This window comes from Hyla sarda, unplaced genomic scaffold, assembly GCF_029499605.1.
Source record: "Hyla sarda isolate aHylSar1 unplaced genomic scaffold, aHylSar1.hap1 scaffold_408, whole genome shotgun sequence".
Lineage (NCBI taxonomy): Eukaryota > Metazoa > Chordata > Amphibia > Anura > Hylidae > Hyla > Hyla sarda.
In genome coordinates this window covers 3,668-23,955 of record NW_026610424.1, presented here as the reverse complement: position 1 = coordinate 23,955, position 20,288 = coordinate 3,668, and the positions used below count along the sequence as shown (strand labels likewise).

The 20,288-nt window shown below is 46.1% G+C and overlaps 7 non-coding genes and 2 pseudogenes across 7 annotated transcripts; all 9 read left to right on the top strand.

Annotated features, from left to right (window-relative positions):
- The first annotated feature begins 930 nt into the window (after window positions 1-930).
- Window positions 931-1,106, top strand: LOC130333397 (U2 spliceosomal RNA; annotated as a pseudogene).
- Window positions 1,107-3,201: 2,095 nt separating this feature from the next.
- LOC130333382 (U2 spliceosomal RNA) lies at window positions 3,202-3,392 on the top strand. Its single transcript, XR_008875588.1, has one exon. It is a non-coding gene; the product is annotated as a U2 spliceosomal RNA (small nuclear RNA).
- Window positions 3,393-5,478: 2,086 nt separating this feature from the next.
- On the top strand, window positions 5,479-5,669 carry LOC130333384 (U2 spliceosomal RNA). The gene has a single exon (XR_008875590.1). It is a non-coding gene; the product is annotated as a U2 spliceosomal RNA (small nuclear RNA).
- Window positions 5,670-7,753: 2,084 nt separating this feature from the next.
- LOC130333369 (U2 spliceosomal RNA) lies at window positions 7,754-7,944 on the top strand. Its single transcript, XR_008875576.1, has one exon. It is a non-coding gene; the product is annotated as a U2 spliceosomal RNA (small nuclear RNA).
- A 2,083-nt stretch (window positions 7,945-10,027) lies between these two features.
- On the top strand, window positions 10,028-10,218 carry LOC130333469 (U2 spliceosomal RNA). The gene has a single exon (XR_008875647.1). It is a non-coding gene; the product is annotated as a U2 spliceosomal RNA (small nuclear RNA).
- A 2,092-nt stretch (window positions 10,219-12,310) lies between these two features.
- On the top strand, window positions 12,311-12,501 carry LOC130333457 (U2 spliceosomal RNA). Its single transcript, XR_008875636.1, has one exon. It is a non-coding gene; the product is annotated as a U2 spliceosomal RNA (small nuclear RNA).
- Window positions 12,502-14,584: 2,083 nt separating this feature from the next.
- Window positions 14,585-14,775, top strand: LOC130333445 (U2 spliceosomal RNA). Its single transcript, XR_008875625.1, has one exon. It is a non-coding gene; the product is annotated as a U2 spliceosomal RNA (small nuclear RNA).
- Window positions 14,776-16,856: 2,081 nt separating this feature from the next.
- LOC130333433 (U2 spliceosomal RNA) lies at window positions 16,857-17,047 on the top strand. The gene has a single exon (XR_008875614.1). It is a non-coding gene; the product is annotated as a U2 spliceosomal RNA (small nuclear RNA).
- Window positions 17,048-19,135: 2,088 nt separating this feature from the next.
- On the top strand, window positions 19,136-19,309 carry LOC130333416 (U2 spliceosomal RNA; annotated as a pseudogene).
- The last annotated feature ends 979 nt before the right edge of the window (window positions 19,310-20,288 follow it).

Here is a 20,288-nt window from a genome sequence, read left to right as displayed (position 1 = left end):
GAGATGTAATGATGAAGACAAAGAAATTGGGGGGTAAGGATGTGCCTGATTTAAAAAGGTTTTTATATATTCACTTTTTTTCTATGTGTTTTAATGGCTTGCAAAGAAACTGTTATTGGTCTTATTTTTTAAAATATGCTGCAGGTCACATTTTTAGAAAAAGAAAGTGGATAACCTTACCTTTAACGTCCCCAATCTTATTTATTCCCCCAGCGCACTATGTGGTTTTAGAAAAGATTATTCGTATTTATGGCATTGCTAATTTTAGTCAAGAAATTTGTAGTAATGCACGAAAATTAGTTCCTGAAATCAGGAAGATAGAACAGATTTGCTTAATATCTAATTATTCCACTGAGAAATCTCTAAGAGTTTGGAGGATGGTGAATATGGGATTCTTATCTAATGACTTAAAAGATCTGGCCTGGCAGATAGCACATCAATGTTTGCCTACCAGAGAATTCCAACACAGAAGAGGATTGTGTCGTAGTGCAAAGTGCCCGAGAATGGGGTGTCCTAGTGAGGAAACAGTTTTACACCTTTTTTGGAACTGTTTTTACGCCCAAGAGATATGGCATTTGATAGGACCCTTACTAAAATTCATTTCTGATCTTAATTTTTTAAATCATGAAGTTATTTTATATGGATTTTATAATGTTTTATCTGTGGAAAAGTCTCGGGTTTTGTGGATTAGTATAAATTGTATTAAAATTGCACTATGGAAGACGAGGAATATTCTTCTTTTTAAAAGAGACACTATTACCTCTAAAGATTGTGTTCGCCTAGCTCTTAGTGAGATGTATGTTTTCTATTTATTGGATAAAAAAAGATTAGGTCACAAAGTGGCTAAAAGTCTTTGGAATCTACATCTGTGGAATATGCTTTTAGCAGACTAAGTATAATCTGGACTGCGTAAGGTCTTTTAGTCTAAGAATATTATATCTAAAAGTAAAAAATCTGTTCTTATCAGTTTAATATCTGATACGTCCCCTATCTGGGGACCATATATTAAATGGATTTTTGAGAACGGGGGCCGATTTCGAAGCTTGCTTCCGTCGCCCTATGCATTGACCCGATATGGCAGTATCTTCGGGTACAGTGCACCACCCCCTTACAGGGTTAAAAAGAAAGATTCCTACTTTCATTGCTACCTGCTTGCTGGCTAGCCAGCTAGCCAGCCCTGTGGGCCTTGCTGCTGCTGCAGCCAAAAAACAAAAGGTGGTGCTGCTGCTGCTTCTGCTGCTTCTGCTTCTGCTTGTGTCTGGCCCCTGTTGGAGCGTCCAGGCACAGGACTTCTGCTGCTGCTGACTAAATGGCCTCCTTAATTGGATCATTTGAGTAGCCAGCACACCTGTGCAGGTAGGGCATGACATGATAGGCAGCTGCCTTGATAGCGGGTGGGTGCTGAATGTTCCTAATTGACAAAATAAGATTAATGCTTATGAAGAAATATAAAATCTCATCCCTTCCCCAATATCGCGCCACACCCCTACCCCTTAATTCCCTGGTTGAACGTGATGGACATATGTCTTTTTTCGACCGTACTAACTATGTAACTATGTAACATAACATGGGGGGGGGGGGGGGGTCTCCTGGCTGTTCACACAGGTGTGTCATTGCTGTACATTGACCATGCATTGCTTCTGTGGTATTGCAAAGGCAAAGACAAATGCTTCCAGCCATCCATTGCACTAATGGATTGGTCATCAGCTGGCTGTCTATGTCCCGCATCAATATAGACCAAAGTACAGAGGGTTAGGCTATGCTATTGTGCACCTACCTGATGCATCAGAAGGTGCGAGGCCCTTGCTAAATTCTGTGCACAGACTTTGAGATCTATGCTTTAGACTGTATCTAAACCTGCTCCAACATGGACTGACATTCTGGCCTACTTTCAGCCGATGCGACTTGTCTGTCGCTGAACAGTCGCTTTTTATGTATTCAGCACCTATGTATAATGTTGTAAAAATGCTCTAGAAGCTAAAGTCGCAGAAATGTCACACATATTTGGCCTGCAACTTTCTGTGCGACAAATTCAGACAGGAAAAATCAGTATAAATCCTTAGAAAATTATCCCCCAGTGTCTCCATCTGCTGGCGGTATTGAATAAGCATTGCTGCACTGATGGGGTATGCATTAGACGAAAAAAAAGAAGAAAAAGAAGAATAATACGCCCAGAAAAGAGGCGAAAAGGAGAAAAACGTAAAAAAACTTGAAAAAAAAGTAAGAGGAAGAGAAGGGAAAAAAAGGTGGAAATGGGTTTAAAAGTGATTTCGGCGGAGAAATATATATATATATATATATATATATATATATATATATATATATATATGCGCACACACACACATAGATATAAACGTATTCTCCGTTGAGATATTGCAGCCGCTGCTGTGTCCAGGCCCAGGAGCCTTAGCACTGTGCTGTGATGTCACTCAATACCACTGACATCACTAGGTGTAAACAACATCTCTCCTTTGCTGTGTATGTGACTATGGAGCTGTTTGGTGATGTCGTCTATTACGGCCTTCATAGAAGCAACAGGAGATTGTTGCATCCATCTTGAACCCTCAGAACTACAGTGCTATGATGTCACTCACTTCCACAGGCCTTGCAGAGTGTAAACAACAACAACCCAGCTTTGTTGTGTATGTAACCAAAGGGATTTGTGATGTCACCTAGAACCTTCACAGCAGCGACAGCTTTATGAGGAGCATCAGCACTGCTCTGCCTGAGCAGAACCATCACCGCCATAGGTTGTCAAATAACCCGGATTTAACCCACACAGGTAAGTCCAATGGGGTGCAGGCATGTCCTCTATGCTTACAGCTTCCCGTGGGTGTTGGTTTGATACCGTTTGGGGACAGCCAAGGAGGCATCTGCAGGCAACAAAGGTAGGTGTGTGCTTGTGTGTGTGTTTCCTATGCAGATCCTAAGCCCAGTGTCACATGCAAGTAGGAGGAGTAAGAAGGGTTCCTGGCAAATCCGGGTTATGGATTGCATTTAAAAAGGCCCCGTGGGAGTGCAATGGGCCCCTGTCTTGCTGCTTAGCAATAATGGTATGGGTTTAGGTTCTGCTGTGTGTACTGGTGGTTGACTGCCCCCCAGCCCAGAGTGTGCATGGAAAATTGTCTGGCAGCCTCCCTGACAGCAAGCAGTGATAGTGCCCATGAAGGGGACCTTGTTGGGCCCGCCCCTTTCACGGTTATCGCTTCTCGGCCTTTTGGCTAAGATCAAGTGTAGTATCTGTTCTTATCAGCTTAATATCTGATACGTCCCCTATCTGGGGACCATATATTAAATGGATTTTTGAGAACGGGGGCCGATTTCGAAGCTTGCTTCCGTCGCCCTATGCATTGACCCGATATGGCAGTATCTTCGGGTACAGTGCACCACCCCCTTACAGGGTTAAAAAGAAAGATTCCTACTTTCATTGCTACCTGCTTTCTGGCTAGCCAGCTAGCCAGCCCTGTGGGCCTTGCTGCTGCTGCAGCCAAAAAACAAAAGGTGGTGCTGCTGCTGCTTCTGCTGCTTCTGCTTCTGCTTGTGTCTGGCCCCTGTTGGAGCGTCCAGGCACAGGACTTCTGCTGCTGCTGACTAAATGGCCTCCTTAATTGGATCATTTGAGTAGCCAGCACACCTGTGCAGGTAGGGCATGACATGATAGGCAGCTGCCTTGATAGCGGGTGGGTGCTGAATGTTCCTAATTGACAAAATAAGATTAATGCTTATGAAGAAATATAAAATCTCATCCCTTCCCCAATATCGCGCCACACCCCTACCCCTTAATTCCCTGGTTGAACGTGATGGACATATGTCTTTTTTCGACCGTACTAACTATGTAACTATGTAACATAACATGGGGGGGGGGGGGTCTCCTGGCTGTTCACACAGGTGTGTCATTGCTGTACATTGACCATGCATTGCTTCTGTGGTATTGCAAAGGCAAAGACAAATGCTTCCAGCCATCCATTGCACTAATGGATTGGTCATCAGCTGGCTGTCTATGTCCCGCATCAATATAGACCAAAGTACAGAGGGTTAGGCTATGCTATTGTGCACCTACCTGATGCATCAGAAGGTGCGAGGCCCTTGCTAAATTCTGTGCACAGACTTTGAGATCTATGCTTTAGACTGTATCTAAACCTGCTCCAACATGGACTGACATTCTGGCCTACTTTCAGCCGATGCGACTTGTCTGTCGCTGAACAGTCGCTTTTTATGTATTCAGCACCTATGTATAATGTTGTAAAAATGCTCTAGAAGCTAAAGTCGCAGAAATGTCACACATATTTGGCCTGCAACTTTCTGTGCGACAAATTCAGACAGGAAAAATCAGTATAAATCCTTAGAAAATTATCCCCCAGTGTCTCCATCTGCTGGCGGTATTGAATAAGCATTGCTGCACTGATGGGGTATGCATTAGACGAAAAAAAAGAAGAAAAAGAAGAATAATACGCCCAGAAAAGAGGCGAAAAGGAGAAAAACGTAAAAAAACGTGAAAAAAAAGTAAGAGGAAGAGAAGGGAAAAAAAGGTGGAAATGGGTTTAAAAGTGATTTCGGCGGAGAAATATATATATATATATATATATATATATATATATATATATATATGCGCACACACACACATAGATATAAACGTATTCTCCGTTGAGATATTGCAGCCGCTGCTGTGTCCAGGCCCAGGAGCCTTAGCACTGTGCTGTGATGTCACTCAATACCACTGACATCACTAGGTGTAAACAACATCTCTCCTTTGCTGTGTATGTGACTATGGAGCTGTTTGGTGATGTCGTCTATTACGGCCTTCATAGAAGCAACAGGAGATTGTTGCATCCATCTTGAACCCTCAGAACTACAGTGCTATGATGTCACTCACTTCCACAGGCCTTGCAGAGTGTAAACAACAACAACCCAGCTTTGTTGTGTATGTAACCAAAGGGATTTGTGATGTCACCTAGAACCTTCACAGCAGCGACAGCTTTATGAGGAGCATCAGCACTGCTCTGCCTGAGCAGAACCATCACCGCCATAGGTTGTCAAATAACCCGGATTTAACCCACACAGGTAAGTCCAATGGGGTGCAGGCATGTCCTCTATGCTTACAGCTTCCCGTGGGTGTTGGTTTGATACCGTTTGGGGACAGCCAAGGAGGCATCTGCAGGCAACAAAGGTAGGTGTGTGCTTGTGTGTGTGTTTCCTATGCAGATCCTAAGCCCAGTGTCACATGCAAGTAGGAGGAGTAAGGGGTTCCTGGCAAATCCGGGTTATGGATTGCATTTAAAAAGGCCCCGTGGGAGTGCAATGGGCCCCTGTCTTGCTGCTTAGCAATAATGGTATGGGTTTAGGTTCTGCTGTGTGTACTGGTGGTTGACTGCCCCCCAGCCCAGAGTGTGCATGGAAAATTGTCTGGCAGCCTCCCTGACAGCAAGCAGTGATAGTGCCCATGAAGGGGACCTTGTTGGGCCCGCCCCTTTCACGGTTATCGCTTCTCGGCCTTTTGGCTAAGATCAAGTGTAGTATCTGTTCTTATCAGTTTAATATCTGATACGTCCCCTATCTGGGGACCATATATTAAATGGATTTTTGAGAACGGGGGCCGATTTCGAAGCTTGCTTCCGTCGCCTTATGCATTGACCCGATATGGCAGTATCTTCGGGTACAGTGCACCACCCCCTTACAGGGTTAAAAAGAAAGATTCCTACTTTCATTGCTACCTGCTTGCTGGCTAGCCAGCTAGCCAGCCCTGTGGGCCTTGCTGCTGCTGCAGCCAAAAAACAAAAGGTGGTGCTGCTGCTGCTGCTTCTGCTTCTGCTTCTGCTTGTGTCTGGCCCCTGTTGGAGCGTCCAGGCACAGGACTTCTGCTGCTGCTGACTAAATGGCCTCCTTAATTGGATCATTTGAGTAGCCAGCACACCTGTGCAGGTAGGGCATGACATGATAGGCAGCTGCCTTGATAGCGGGTGGGTGCTGAATGTTCCTAATTGACAAAATAAGATTAATGCTTATGAAGAAATATAAAATCTCATCCCTTCCCCAATATCGCGCCACACCCCTACCCCTTAATTCCCTGGTTGAACGTGATGGACATATGTCTTTTTTCGACCGTACTAACTATGTAACTATGTAACATAACATGGGGGGGGGGGGGGGGTCTCCTGGCTGTTCACACAGGTGTGTCATTGCTGTACATTGACCATGCATTGCTTCTGTGGTATTGCAAAGGCAAAGACAAATGCTTCCAGCCATCCATTGCACTAATGGATTGGTCATCAGCTGGCTGTCTATGTCCCGCATCAATATAGACCAAAGTACAGAGGGTTAGGCTATGCTATTGTGCACCTACCTGATGCATCAGAAGGTGCGAGGCCCTTGCTAAATTCTGTGCACAGACTTTGAGATCTATGCTTTAGACTGTATCTAAACCTGCTCCAACATGGACTGACATTCTGGCCTACTTTCAGCCGATGCGACTTGTCTGTCGCTGAACAGTCGCTTTTTATGTATTCAGCACCTATGTATAATGTTGTAAAAATGCTCTAGAAGCTAAAGTCGCAGAAATGTCACACATATTTGGCCTGCAACTTTCTGTGCGACAAATTCAGACAGGAAAAATCAGTATAAATCCTTAGAAAATTATCCCCCAGTGTCTCCATCTGCTGGCGGTATTGAATAAGCATTGCTGCACTGATGGGGTATGCATTAGACGAAAAAAAAGAAGAAAAAGAAGAATAATACGCCCAGAAAAGAGGCGAAAAGGAGAAAAACGTAAAAAAACGTGAAAAAAAAGTAAGAGGAAGAGAAGGGAAAAAAAGGTGGAAATGGGTTTAAAAGTGATTTCGGCGGAGAATATATATATATATATATATATATATATATATATATATATGCGCACACACACACATAGATATAAACGTATTCTCCGTTGAGATATTGCAGCCGCTGCTGTGTCCAGGCCCAGGAGCCTTAGCACTGTGCTGTGATGTCACTCAATACCACTGACATCACTAGGTGTAAACAACATCTCTCCTTTGCTGTGTATGTGACTATGGAGCTGTTTGGTGATGTCGTCTATTACGGCCTTCATAGAAGCAACAGGAGATTGTTGCATCCATCTTGAACCCTCAGAACTACAGTGCTATGATGTCACTCACTTCCACAGGCCTTGCAGAGTGTAAACAACAACAACCCAGCTTTGTTGTGTATGTAACCAAAGGGATTTGTGATGTCACCTAGAACCTTCACAGCAGCGACAGCTTTATGAGGAGCATCAGCACTGCTCTGCCTGAGCAGAACCATCACCGCCATAGGTTGTCAAATAACCCGGATTTAACCCACACAGGTAAGTCCAATGGGGTGCAGGCATGTCCTCTATGCTTACAGCTTCCCGTGGGTGTTGGTTTGATACCGTTTGGGGACAGCCAAGGAGGCATCTGCAGGCAACAAAGGTAGGTGTGTGCTTGTGTGTGTGTTTCCTATGCAGATCCTAAGCCCAGTGTCACATGCAAGTAGGAGGAGTAAGAAGGGTTCCTGGAATCCGGGTTATGGATTGCATTTAAAAAGGCCCCGTGGGAGTGCAATGGGCCCCTGTCTTGCTGCTTAGCAATAATGGTATGGGTTTAGGTTCTGCTGTGTGTACTGGTGGTTGACTGCCCCCCAGCCCAGAGTGTGCATGGAAAATTGTCTGGCAGCCTCCCTGACAGCAAGCAGTGATAGTGCCCATGAAGGGGACCTTGTTGGGCCCGCCCCTTTCACGGTTATCGCTTCTCGGCCTTTTGGCTAAGATCAAGTGTAGTATCTGTTCTTATCAGTTTAATATCTGATACGTCCCCTATCTGGGGACCATATATTAAATGGATTTTTGAGAACGGGGGCCGATTTCGAAGCTTGCTTCCGTCGCCCTATGCATTGACCCGATATGGCAGTATCTTCGGGTACAGTGCACCACCCCCTTACAGGGTTAAAAAGAAAGATTCCTACTTTCATTGCTACCTGCTTGCTGGCTAGCCAGCTAGCCAGCCCTGTGGGCCTTGCTGCTGCTGCAGCCAAAAAACAAAAGGTGGTGCTGCTGCTGCTTCTGCTGCTTCTGCTTCTGCTTGTGTCTGGCCCCTGTTGGAGCGTCCAGGCACAGGACTTCTGCTGCTGCTGACTAAATGGCCTCCTTAATTGGATCATTTGAGTAGCCAGCACACCTGTGCAGGTAGGGCATGACATGATAGGCAGCTGCCTTGATAGCGGGTGGGTGCTGAATGTTCCTAATTGACAAAATAAGATTAATGCTTATGAAGAAATATAAAATCTCATCCCTTCCCCAATATCGCGCCACACCCCTACCCCTTAATTCCCTGGTTGAACGTGATGGACATATGTCTTTTTTCGACCGTACTAACTATGTAACTATGTAACATAACATGGGGGGGGGGGGGGGGGGGGTCTCCTGGCTGTTCACACAGGTGTGTCATTGCTGTACATTGACCATGCATTGCTTCTGTGGTATTGCAAAGGCAAAGACAAATGCTTCCAGCCATCCATTGCACTAATGGATTGGTCATCAGCTGGCTGTCTATGTCCCGCATCAATATAGACCAAAGTACAGAGGGTTAGGCTATGCTATTGTGCACCTACCTGATGCATCAGAAGGTGCGAGGCCCTTGCTAAATTCTGTGCACAGACTTTGAGATCTATGCTTTAGACTGTATCTAAACCTGCTCCAACATGGACTGACATTCTGGCCTACTTTCAGCCGATGCGACTTGTCTGTCGCTGAACAGTCGCTTTTTATGTATTCAGCACCTATGTATAATGTTGTAAAAATGCTCTAGAAGCTAAAGTCGCAGAAATGTCACACATATTTGGCCTGCAACTTTCTGTGCGACAAATTCAGACAGGAAAAATCAGTATAAATCCTTAGAAAATTATCCCCCAGTGTCTCCATCTGCTGGCGGTATTGAATAAGCATTGCTGCACTGATGGGGTATGCATTAGACGAAAAAAAAGAAGAAAAAGAAGAATAATACGCCCAGAAAAGAGGCGAAAAGGAGAAAAACGTAAAAAAACTTGAAAAAAAAGTAAGAGGAAGAGAAGGGAAAAAAAGGTGGAAATGGGTTTAAAAGTGATTTCGGCGGAGAAATATATATATATATATATATATTATATATATATATATATGCGCACACACACACATAGATATAAACGTATTCTCCGTTGAGATATTGCAGCCGCTGCTGTGTCCAGGCCCAGGAGCCTTAGCACTGTGCTGTGATGTCACTCAATACCACTGACATCACTAGGTGTAAACAACATCTCTCCTTTGCTGTGTATGTGACTATGGAGCTGTTTGGTGATGTCGTCTATTACGGCCTTCATAGAAGCAACAGGAGATTGTTGCATCCATCTTGAACCCTCAGAACTACAGTGCTATGATGTCACTCACTTCCACAGGCCTTGCAGAGTGTAAACAACAACAACCCAGCTTTGTTGTGTATGTAACCACAAAGGGATTTGTGATGTCACCTAGAACCTTCACAGCAGCGACAGCTTTATGAGGAGCATCAGCACTGCTCTGCCTGAGCAGAACCATCACCGCCATAGGTTGTCAAATAACCCGGATTTAACCCACACAGGTAAGTCCAATGGGGTGCAGGCATGTCCTCTATGCTTACAGCTTCCCGTGGGTGTTGGTTTGATACCGTTTGGGGACAGCCAAGGAGGCATCTGCAGGCAACAAAGGTAGGTGTGTGCTTGTGTGTGTGTTTCCTATGCAGATCCTAAGCCCAGTGTCACATGCAAGTAGGAGGAGTAAGAAGGGTTCCTGGCAAATCCGGGTTATGGATTGCATTTAAAAAGGCCCCGTGGGAGTGCAATGGGCCCCTGTCTTGCTGCTTAGCAATAATGGTATGGGTTTAGGTTCTGCTGTGTGTACTGGTGGTTGACTGCCCCCCAGCCCAGAGTGTGCATGGAAAATTGTCTGGCAGCCTCCCTGACAGCAAGCAGTGATAGTGCCCATGAAGGGGGGCCCGCCCCTTTCACGGTTATCGCTTCTCGGCCTTTTGGCTAAGATCAAGTGTAGTATCTGTTCTTATCAGTTTAATATCTGATACGTCCCCTATCTGGGGACCATATATTAAATGGATTTTTGAGAACGGGGGCCGATTTCGAAGCTTGCTTCCGTCGCCCTATGCATTGACCCGATATGGCAGTATCTTCGGGTACAGTGCACCACCCCCTTACAGGGTTAAAAAGAAAGATTCCTACTTTCATTGCTACCTGCTTGCTGGCTAGCCAGCTAGCCAGCCCTGTGGGCCTTGCTGCTGCTGCAGCCAAAAAACAAAAGGTGGTGCTGCTGCTGCTTCTGCTGCTTCTGCTTCTGCTTGTGTCTGGCCCCTGTTGGAGCGTCCAGGCACAGGACTTCTGCTGCTGCTGACTAAATGGCCTCCTTAATTGGATCATTTGAGTAGCCAGCACACCTGTGCAGGTAGGGCATGACATGATAGGCAGCTGCCTTGATAGCGGGTGGGTGCTGAATGTTCCTAATTGACAAAATAAGATTAATGCTTATGAAGAAATATAAAATCTCATCCCTTCCCCAATATCGCGCCACACCCCTACCCCTTAATTCCCTGGTTGAACGTGATGGACATATGTCTTTTTTCGACCGTACTAACTATGTAACTATGTAACATAACATGGGGGGGGGGGGGGGGTCTCCTGGCTGTTCACACAGGTGTGTCATTGCTGTACATTGACCATGCATTGCTTCTGTGGTATTGCAAAGGCAAAGACAAATGCTTCCAGCCATCCATTGCACTAATGGATTGGTCATCAGCTGGCTGTCTATGTCCCGCATCAATATAGACCAAAGTACAGAGGGTTAGGCTATGCTATTGTGCACCTACCTGATGCATCAGAAGGTGCGAGGCCCTTGCTAAATTCTGTGCACAGACTTTGAGATCTATGCTTTAGACTGTATCTAAACCTGCTCCAACATGGACTGACATTCTGGCCTACTTTCAGCCGATGCGACTTGTCTGTCGCTGAACAGTCGCTTTTTATGTATTCAGCACCTATGTATAATGTTGTAAAAATGCTCTAGAAGCTAAAGTCGCAGAAATGTCACACATATTTGGCCTGCAACTTTCTGTGCGACAAATTCAGACAGGAAAAATCAGTATAAATCCTTAGAAAATTATCCCCCAGTGTCTCCATCTGCTGGCGGTATTGAATAAGCATTGCTGCACTGATGGGGTATGCATTAGACGAAAAAAAAGAAGAAAAAGAAGAATAATACGCCCAGAAAAGAGGCGAAAAGGAGAAAAACGTAAAAAAACGTGAAAAAAAAGTAAGAGGAAGAGAAGGGAAAAAAAGGTGGAAATGGGTTTAAAAGTGATTTCGGCGGAGAATATATATATATATATATATATATATATATATATATATATATATGCGCACACACACACATAGATATAAACGTATTCTCCGTTGAGATATTGCAGCCGCTGCTGTGTCCAGGCCCAGGAGCCTTAGCACTGTGCTGTGATGTCACTCAATACCACTGACATCACTAGGTGTAAACAACATCTCTCCTTTGCTGTGTATGTGACTATGGAGCTGTTTGGTGATGTCGTCTATTACGGCCTTCATAGAAGCAACAGGAGATTGTTGCATCCATCTTGAACCCTCAGAACTACAGTGCTATGATGTCACTCACTTCCACAGGCCTTGCAGAGTGTAAACAACAACAACCCAGCTTTGTTGTGTATGTAACCACAAAGGGATTTGTGATGTCACCTAGAACCTTCACAGCAGCGACAGCTTTATGAGGAGCATCAGCACTGCTCTGCCTGAGCAGAACCATCACCGCCATAGGTTGTCAAATAACCCGGATTTAACCCACACAGGTAAGTCCAATGGGGTGCAGGCATGTCCTCTATGCTTACAGCTTCCCGTGGGTGTTGGTTTGATACCGTTTGGGGACAGCCAAGGAGGCATCTGCAGGCAACAAAGGTAGGTGTGTGCTTGTGTGTGTGTTTCCTATGCAGATCCTAAGCCCAGTGTCACATGCAAGTAGGAGGAGTAAGAAGGGTTCCTGGCAAATCCGGGTTATGGATTGCATTTAAAAAGGCCCCGTGGGAGTGCAATGGGCCCCTGTCTTGCTGCTTAGCAATAATGGTATGGGTTTAGGTTCTGCTGTGTGTACTGGTGGTTGACTGCCCCCCAGCCCAGAGTGTGCATGGAAAATTGTCTGGCAGCCTCCCTGACAGCAAGCAGTGATAGTGCCCATGAAGGGGACCTTGTTGGGCCCGCCCCTTTCACGGTTATCGCTTCTCGGCCTTTTGGCTAAGATCAAGTGTAGTATCTGTTCTTATCAGTTTAATATCTGATACGTCCCCTATCTGGGGACCATATATTAAATGGATTTTTGAGAACGGGGGCCGATTTCGAAGCTTGCTTCCGTCGCCCTATGCATTGACCCGATATGGCAGTATCTTCGGGTACAGTGCACCACCCCCTTACAGGGTTAAAAAGAAAGATTCCTACTTTCATTGCTACCTGCTTGCTGGCTAGCCAGCTAGCCAGCCCTGTGGGCCTTGCTGCTGCTGCAGCCAAAAAACAAAAGGTGGTGCTGCTGCTGCTTCTGCTGCTTCTGCTTGTGTCTGGCCCCTGTTGGAGCGTCCAGGCACAGGACTTCTGCTGCTGCTGACTAAATGGCCTCCTTAATTGGATCATTTGAGTAGCCAGCACACCTGTGCAGGTAGGGCATGACATGATAGGCAGCTGCCTTGATAGCGGGTGGGTGCTGAATGTTCCTAATTGACAAAATAAGATTAATGCTTATGAAGAAATATAAAATCTCATCCCTTCCCCAATATCGCGCCACACCCCTACCCCTTAATTCCCTGGTTGAACGTGATGGACATATGTCTTTTTTCGACCGTACTAACTATGTAACTATGTAACATAACATGGGGGGGGGGGGGGGGTCTCCTGGCTGTTCACACAGGTGTGTCATTGCTGTACATTGACCATGCATTGCTTCTGTGGTATTGCAAAGGCAAAGACAAATGCTTCCAGCCATCCATTGCACTAATGGATTGGTCATCAGCTGGCTGTCTATGTCCCGCATCAATATAGACCAAAGTACAGAGGGTTAGGCTATGCTATTGTGCACCTACCTGATGCATCAGAAGGTGCGAGGCCCTTGCTAAATTCTGTGCACAGACTTTGAGATCTATGCTTTAGACTGTATCTAAACCTGCTCCAACATGGACTGACATTCTGGCCTACTTTCAGCCGATGCGACTTGTCTGTCGCTGAACAGTCGCTTTTTATGTATTCAGCACCTATGTATAATGTTGTAAAAATGCTCTAGAAGCTAAAGTCGCAGAAATGTCACACATATTTGGCCTGCAACTTTCTGTGCGACAAATTCAGACAGGAAAAATCAGTATAAATCCTTAGAAAATTATCCCCCAGTGTCTCCATCTGCTGGCGGTATTGAATAAGCATTGCTGCACTGATGGGGTATGCATTAGACGAAAAAAAAGAAGAAAAAGAAGAATAATACGCCCAGAAAAGAGGCGAAAAGGAGAAAAACGTAAAAAAACGTGAAAAAAAAGTAAGAGGAAGAGAAGGGAAAAAAAGGTGGAAATGGGTTTAAAAGTGATTTCGGCGGAGAAATATATATATATATATATATATATATATATATATATATATATGCGCACACACACACATAGATATAAACGTATTCTCCGTTGAGATATTGCAGCCGCTGCTGTGTCCAGGCCCAGGAGCCTTAGCACTGTGCTGTGATGTCACTCAATACCACTGACATCACTAGGTGTAAACAACATCTCTCCTTTGCTGTGTATGTGACTATGGAGCTGTTTGGTGATGTCGTCTATTACGGCCTTCATAGAAGCAACAGGAGATTGTTGCATCCATCTTGAACCCTCAGAACTACAGTGCTATGATGTCACTCACTTCCACAGGCCTTGCAGAGTGTAAACAACAACAACCCAGCTTTGTTGTGTATGTAACCAAAGGGATTTGTGATGTCACCTAGAACCTTCACAGCAGCGACAGCTTTATGAGGAGCATCAGCACTGCTCTGCCTGAGCAGAACCATCACCGCCATAGGTTGTCAAATAACCCGGATTTAACCCACACAGGTAAGTCCAATGGGGTGCAGGCATGTCCTCTATGCTTACAGCTTCCCGTGGGTGTTGGTTTGATACCGTTTGGGGACAGCCAAGGAGGCATCTGCAGGCAACAAAGGTAGGTGTGTGCTTGTGTGTGTGTTTCCTATGCAGATCCTAAGCCCAGTGTCACATGCAAGTAGGAGGAGTAAGAAGGGTTCCTGGCAAATCCGGGTTATGGATTGCATTTAAAAAGGCCCCGTGGGAGTGCAATGGGCCCCTGTCTTGCTGCTTAGCAATAATGGTATGGGTTTAGGTTCTGCTGTGTGTACTGGTGGTTGACTGCCCCCCAGCCCAGAGTGTGCATGGAAAATTGTCTGGCAGCCTCCCTGACAGCAAGCAGTGATAGTGCCCATGAAGGGGACCTTGTTGGGCCCGCCCCTTTCACGGTTATCGCTTCTCGGCCTTTTGGCTAAGATCAAGTGTAGTATCTGTTCTTATCAGTTTAATATCTGATACGTCCCCTATCTGGGGACCATATATTAAATGGATTTTTGAGAACGGGGGCCGATTTCGAAGCTTGCTTCCGTCGCCCTATGCATTGACCCGATATGGCAGTATCTTCGGGTACAGTGCACCACCCCCTTACAGGGTTAAAAAGAAAGATTCCTACTTTCATTGCTACCTGCTTGCTGGCTAGCCAGCTAGCCAGCCCTGTGGGCCTTGCTGCTGCTGCAGCCAAAAAACAAAAGGTGGTGCTGCTGCTGCTTCTGCTGCTTCTGCTTGTGTCTGGCCCCTGTTGGAGCGTCCAGGCACAGGACTTCTGCTGCTGCTGACTAAATGGCCTCCTTAATTGGATCATTTGAGTAGCCAGCACACCTGTGCAGGTAGGGCATGACATGATAGGCAGCTGCCTTGATAGCGGGTGGGTGCTGAATGTTCCTAATTGACAAAATAAGATTAATGCTTATGAAGAAATATAAAATCTCATCCCTTCCCCAATATCGCGCCACACCCCTACCCCTTAATTCCCTGGTTGAACGTGATGGACATATGTCTTTTTTCGACCGTACTAACTATGTAACTATGTAACATAACATGGGGGGGGGGGGGGGGGGGGTCTCCTGGCTGTTCACACAGGTGTGTCATTGCTGTACATTGACCATGCATTGCTTCTGTGGTATTGCAAAGGCAAAGACAAATGCTTCCAGCCATCCATTGCACTAATGGATTGGTCATCAGCTGGCTGTCTATGTCCCGCATCAATATAGACCAAAGTACAGAGGGTTAGGCTATGCTATTGTGCACCTACCTGATGCATCAGAAGGTGCGAGGCCCTTGCTAAATTCTGTGCACAGACTTTGAGATCTATGCTTTAGACTGTATCTAAACCTGCTCCAACATGGACTGACATTCTGGCCTACTTTCAGCCGATGCGACTTGTCTGTCGCTGAACAGTCGCTTTTTATGTATTCAGCACCTATGTATAATGTTGTAAAAATGCTCTAGAAGCTAAAGTCGCAGAAATGTCACACATATTTGGCCTGCAACTTTCTGTGCGACAAATTCAGACAGGAAAAATCAGTATAAATCCTTAGAAAATTATCCCCCAGTGTCTCCATCTGCTGGCGGTATTGAATAAGCATTGCTGCACTGATGGGGTATGCATTAGACGAAAAAAAAGAAGAAAAAGAAGAATAATACGCCCAGAAAAGAGGCGAAAAGGAAAAAAACGTAAAAAAACGTGAAAAAAAAGTAAGAGGAAGAGAAGGGAAAAAAAGGTGGAAATGGGTTTAAAAGTGATTTCGGCGGAGAAATATATATATATATATATATATATATATATATATATGCGCACACACACACATAGATATAAACGTATTCTCCGTTGAGATATTGCAGCCGCTGCTGTGTCCAGGCCCAGGAGCCTTAGCACTGTGCTGTGATGTCACTCAATACCACTGACATCACTAGGTGTAAACAACATCTCTCCTTTGCTGTGTATGTGACTATGGAGCTGTTTGGTGATGTCGTCTATTACGGCCTTCATAGAAGCAACAGGAGATTGTTGCATCCATCTTGAACCCTCAGAACTACAGTGCTATGATGTCACTCACTTCCACAGGCCTTGCAGAGTGTAAACAACAACAACCCAGCTTTGTTGTGTATGTAACCAAAGGGATTTGTGATGTCACCTAGAACCTTCACAGCAGCGACAGCTTTATGAGGAGCATCAGCACTGCTCTGCCTGAGCAGAACCATCACCGCCATAGGTTGTCAAATAACCCGGATTTAACCCACACAGGTAAGTCCAATGGGGTGCAGGCATGTCCTCTATGCTTACAGCTTCCCGTGGGTGTTGGTTTGATACCGTTTGGGGACAGCCAAGGAGGCATCTGCAGGCAACAAAGGTAGGTGTGTGCTTGTGTGTGTGTTTCCTATGCAGATCCTAAGCCCAGTGTCACATGCAAGTAGGAGGAGTAAGAAGGGTTCCTGGCAAATCCGGGTTATGGATTGCATTTAAAAAGGCCCCGTGGGAGTGCAATGGGCCCCTGTCTTGCTGCTTAGCAATAATGGTATGGGTTTAGGTTCTGCTGTGTGTACTGGTGGTTGACTGCCCCCCAGCCCAGAGTGTGCATGGAAAATTGTCTGGCAGCCTCCCTGACAGCAAGCAGTGATAGTGCCCATGAAGGGGACCTTGTTGGGCCCACCCCTTTCACGGTTATCGCTTCTCGGCCTTTTGGCTAAGATCAAGTGTAGTATCTGTTCTTATCAGTTTAATATCTGATACGTCCCCTATCTGGGGACCATATATTAAATGGATTTTTGAGAACGGGGGCCGATTTCGAAGCTTGCTTCCGTCGCCCTATGCATTGACCCGATATGGCAGTATCTTCGGGTACAGTGCACCACCCCCTTACAGGGTTAAAAAGAAAGATTCCTACTTTCATTGCTACCTGCTTGCTGGCTAGCCAGCTAGCCAGCCCTGTGGGCCTTGCTGCTGCTGCAGCCAAAAAACAAAAGGTGGTGCTGCTGCTGCTTCTGCTGCTTCTGCTTGTGTCTGGCCCCTGTTGGAGCGTCCAGGCACAGGACTTCTGCTGCTGCTGACTAAATGGCCTCCTTAATTGGATCATTTGAGTAGCCAGCACACCTGTGCAGGTAGGGCATGACATGATAGGCAGCTGCCTTGATAGCGGGTGGGTGCTGAATGTTCCTAATTGACAAAATAAGATTAATGCTTATGAAGAAATATAAAATCTCATCCCTTCCCCAATATCGCGCCACACCCCTACCCCTTAATTCCCTGGTTGAACGTGATGGACATATGTCTTTTTTCGACCGTACTAACTATGTAACTATGTAACATAACATGGGGGGGGGGGGGGGTCTCCTGGCTGTTCACACAGGTGTGTCATTGCTGTACATTGACCATGCATTGCTTCTGTGGTATTGCAAAGGCAAAGACAAATGCTTCCAGCCATCCATTGCACTAATGGATTGGTCATCAGCTGGCTGTCTATGTCCCGCATCAATATAGACCAAAGTACAGAGGGTTAGGCTATGCTATTGTGCACCTACCTGATGCATCAGAAGGTGCGAGGCCCTTGCTAAATTCTGTGCACAGACTTTGAGATCTATGCTTTAGACTGTATCTAAACCTGCTCCAACATGGACTGACATTCTGGCCTACTTTCAGCCGATGCGACTTGTCTGTCGCTGAACAGTCGCTTTTTATGTATTCAGCACCTATGTATAATGTTGTAAAAATGCTCTAGAAGCTAAAGTCGCAGAAATGTCACACATATTTGGCCTGCAACTTTCTGTGCGACAAATTCAGACAGGAAAAATCAGTATAAATCCTTAGAAAATTATCCCCCAGTGTCTCCATCTGCTGGCGGTATTGAATAAGCATTGCTGCACTGATGGGGTATGCATTAGACGAAAAAAAAGAAGAAAAAGAAGAATAATACGCCCAGAAAAGAGGCGAAAAGGAGAAAAACGTAAAAAAACTTGAAAAAAAAGTAAGAGGAAGAGAAGGGAAAAAAAGGTGGAAATGGGTTTAAAAGTGATTTCGGCGGAGAAATATATATATATATATATATATATATATATATATATATATATATATATGCGCACACACACACATAGATATAAACGTATTCTCCGTTGAGATATTGCAGCCGCTGCTGTGTCCAGGCCCAGGAGCCTTAGCACTGTGCTGTGATGTCACTCAATACCACTGACATCACTAGGTGTAAACAACATCTCTCCTTTGCTGTGTATGTGACTATGGAGCTGTTTGGTGATGTCGTCTATTACGGCCTTCATAGAAGCAACAGGAGATTGTTGCATCCATCTTGAACCCTCAGAACTACAGTGCTATGATGTCACTCACTTCCACAGGCCTTGCAGAGTGTAAACAACAACAACCCAGCTTTGTTGTGTATGTAACCAAAGGGATTTGTGATGTCACCTAGAACCTTCACAGCAGCGACAGCTTTATGAGGAGCATCAGCACTGCTCTGCCTGAGCAGAACCATCACCGCCATAGGTTGTCAAATAACCCGGATTTAACCCACACAGGTAAGTCCAATGGGGTGCAGGCATGTCCTCTATGCTTACAGCTTCCCGTGGGTGTTGGTTTGATACCGTTTGGGGACAGCCAAGGAGGCATCTGCAGGCAACAAAGGTAGGTGTGTGCTTGTGTGTGTGTTTCCTATGCAGATCCTAAGCCCAGTGTCACATGCAAGTAGGAGGAGTAAGAAGGGTTCCTGGCAAATCCGGGTTATGGATTGCATTTAAAAAGGCCCCGTGGGAGTGCAATGGGCCCCTGTCTTGCTGCTTAGCAATAATGGTATGGGTTTAGGTTCTGCTGTGTGTACTGGTGGTTGACTGCCCCCCAGCCCAGAGTGTGCATGGAAAATTGTCTGGCAGCCTCCCTGACAGCAAGCAGTGATAGTGCCCATGAAGGGGACCTTGTTGGGCCCGCCCCTTTCACGGTTATCGCTTCTCGGCCTTTTGGCTAAGATCAAGTGTAGTATCTGTTCTTATCAGTAGGGGATACTTACCTGGCAGGGGAGATACCATGATCGCTACGGTCTGAAGAACTCCAAGCATTGTGGTAGAGATTTTGCGTAGTACGATTGCAGTACTTTTCGTTCTTATTAGAACCGCATTTCTCTAGAGCATACCACCTGAAGATCGTCTCCTGCCTGCCTCGGAACATCTGAAGAAGGAGAAGATCTTGAAGACTGCAGCTCCGGAAGAAGCCGACGAAGAACCTGGAAGAAGGGAATCGGCGGTGAATTCCGGAACAGCGGCGAAGAGGAAGGCGGCGCAGAATCTTTTCGAAGAAACTCGCTGCCTCTGGAGAAGGATTTGCATAGCTCCTCCCACCGGGACCGGATCTGCATAGCTCCTCCCACCCGGGAAAGAAGACTTTGCGAAGCCTCTCTCCACAAGCAAGCAAGGAAGCGGAAAAGAGCCTGCTGGAAGAAGCCATGGCCTCAACCAGCAAGTCCACCCAGGAGGCTGCAGGGCAAGGCCTGGAGGTCCAGCCCCAACCACAGCAAGCTTCAACCTCCACCACGGCAAGGCAGAAGGGCGGCAGAATTCCTAACCTGGAAGCTCCAACCCTGGAGCCCTGGATGAGGCAGACTGTTGCCTTGAAGCTCAAGCCCGTGGACGGAAGGGTGCCGGACATGTCCCACGACGTGTTCTGCAAGAAGATGCTGGCGGATCAAGGCTTCCCCACGGCTGACACCCTGGGAATAGCAACCTTCTTTTCGGGAATCTTCTACATCACCTTTGCCACCATTGGGACCTGTAGAAGATACTGGGAGGTGGTGAAAGCGGCGAGTCCCGAATCCCCTTTCTCTCGCTTTGTGGGCAACTGCCTTATTCAAAGAGAGGAGAGGCGGGTGACGGTCTCAATGCGGAACCCACACACCCCAGGCACGGACATCTCGACCTTCCTGAAGCGCTTCTGCACCGTGGTGAGGGAGCCCACCCGCATCCTGAACTCACTCGGATACTGGACCTGCAAGTGGTCTGTGGTCGTCAGACTCAACAAGAACCCTGCTTCTCCAGACGGACTACAGCACCTGCCAACGACATTTTCCTTGGGCAACTCCACAGGACTTATCTTCTACCCGG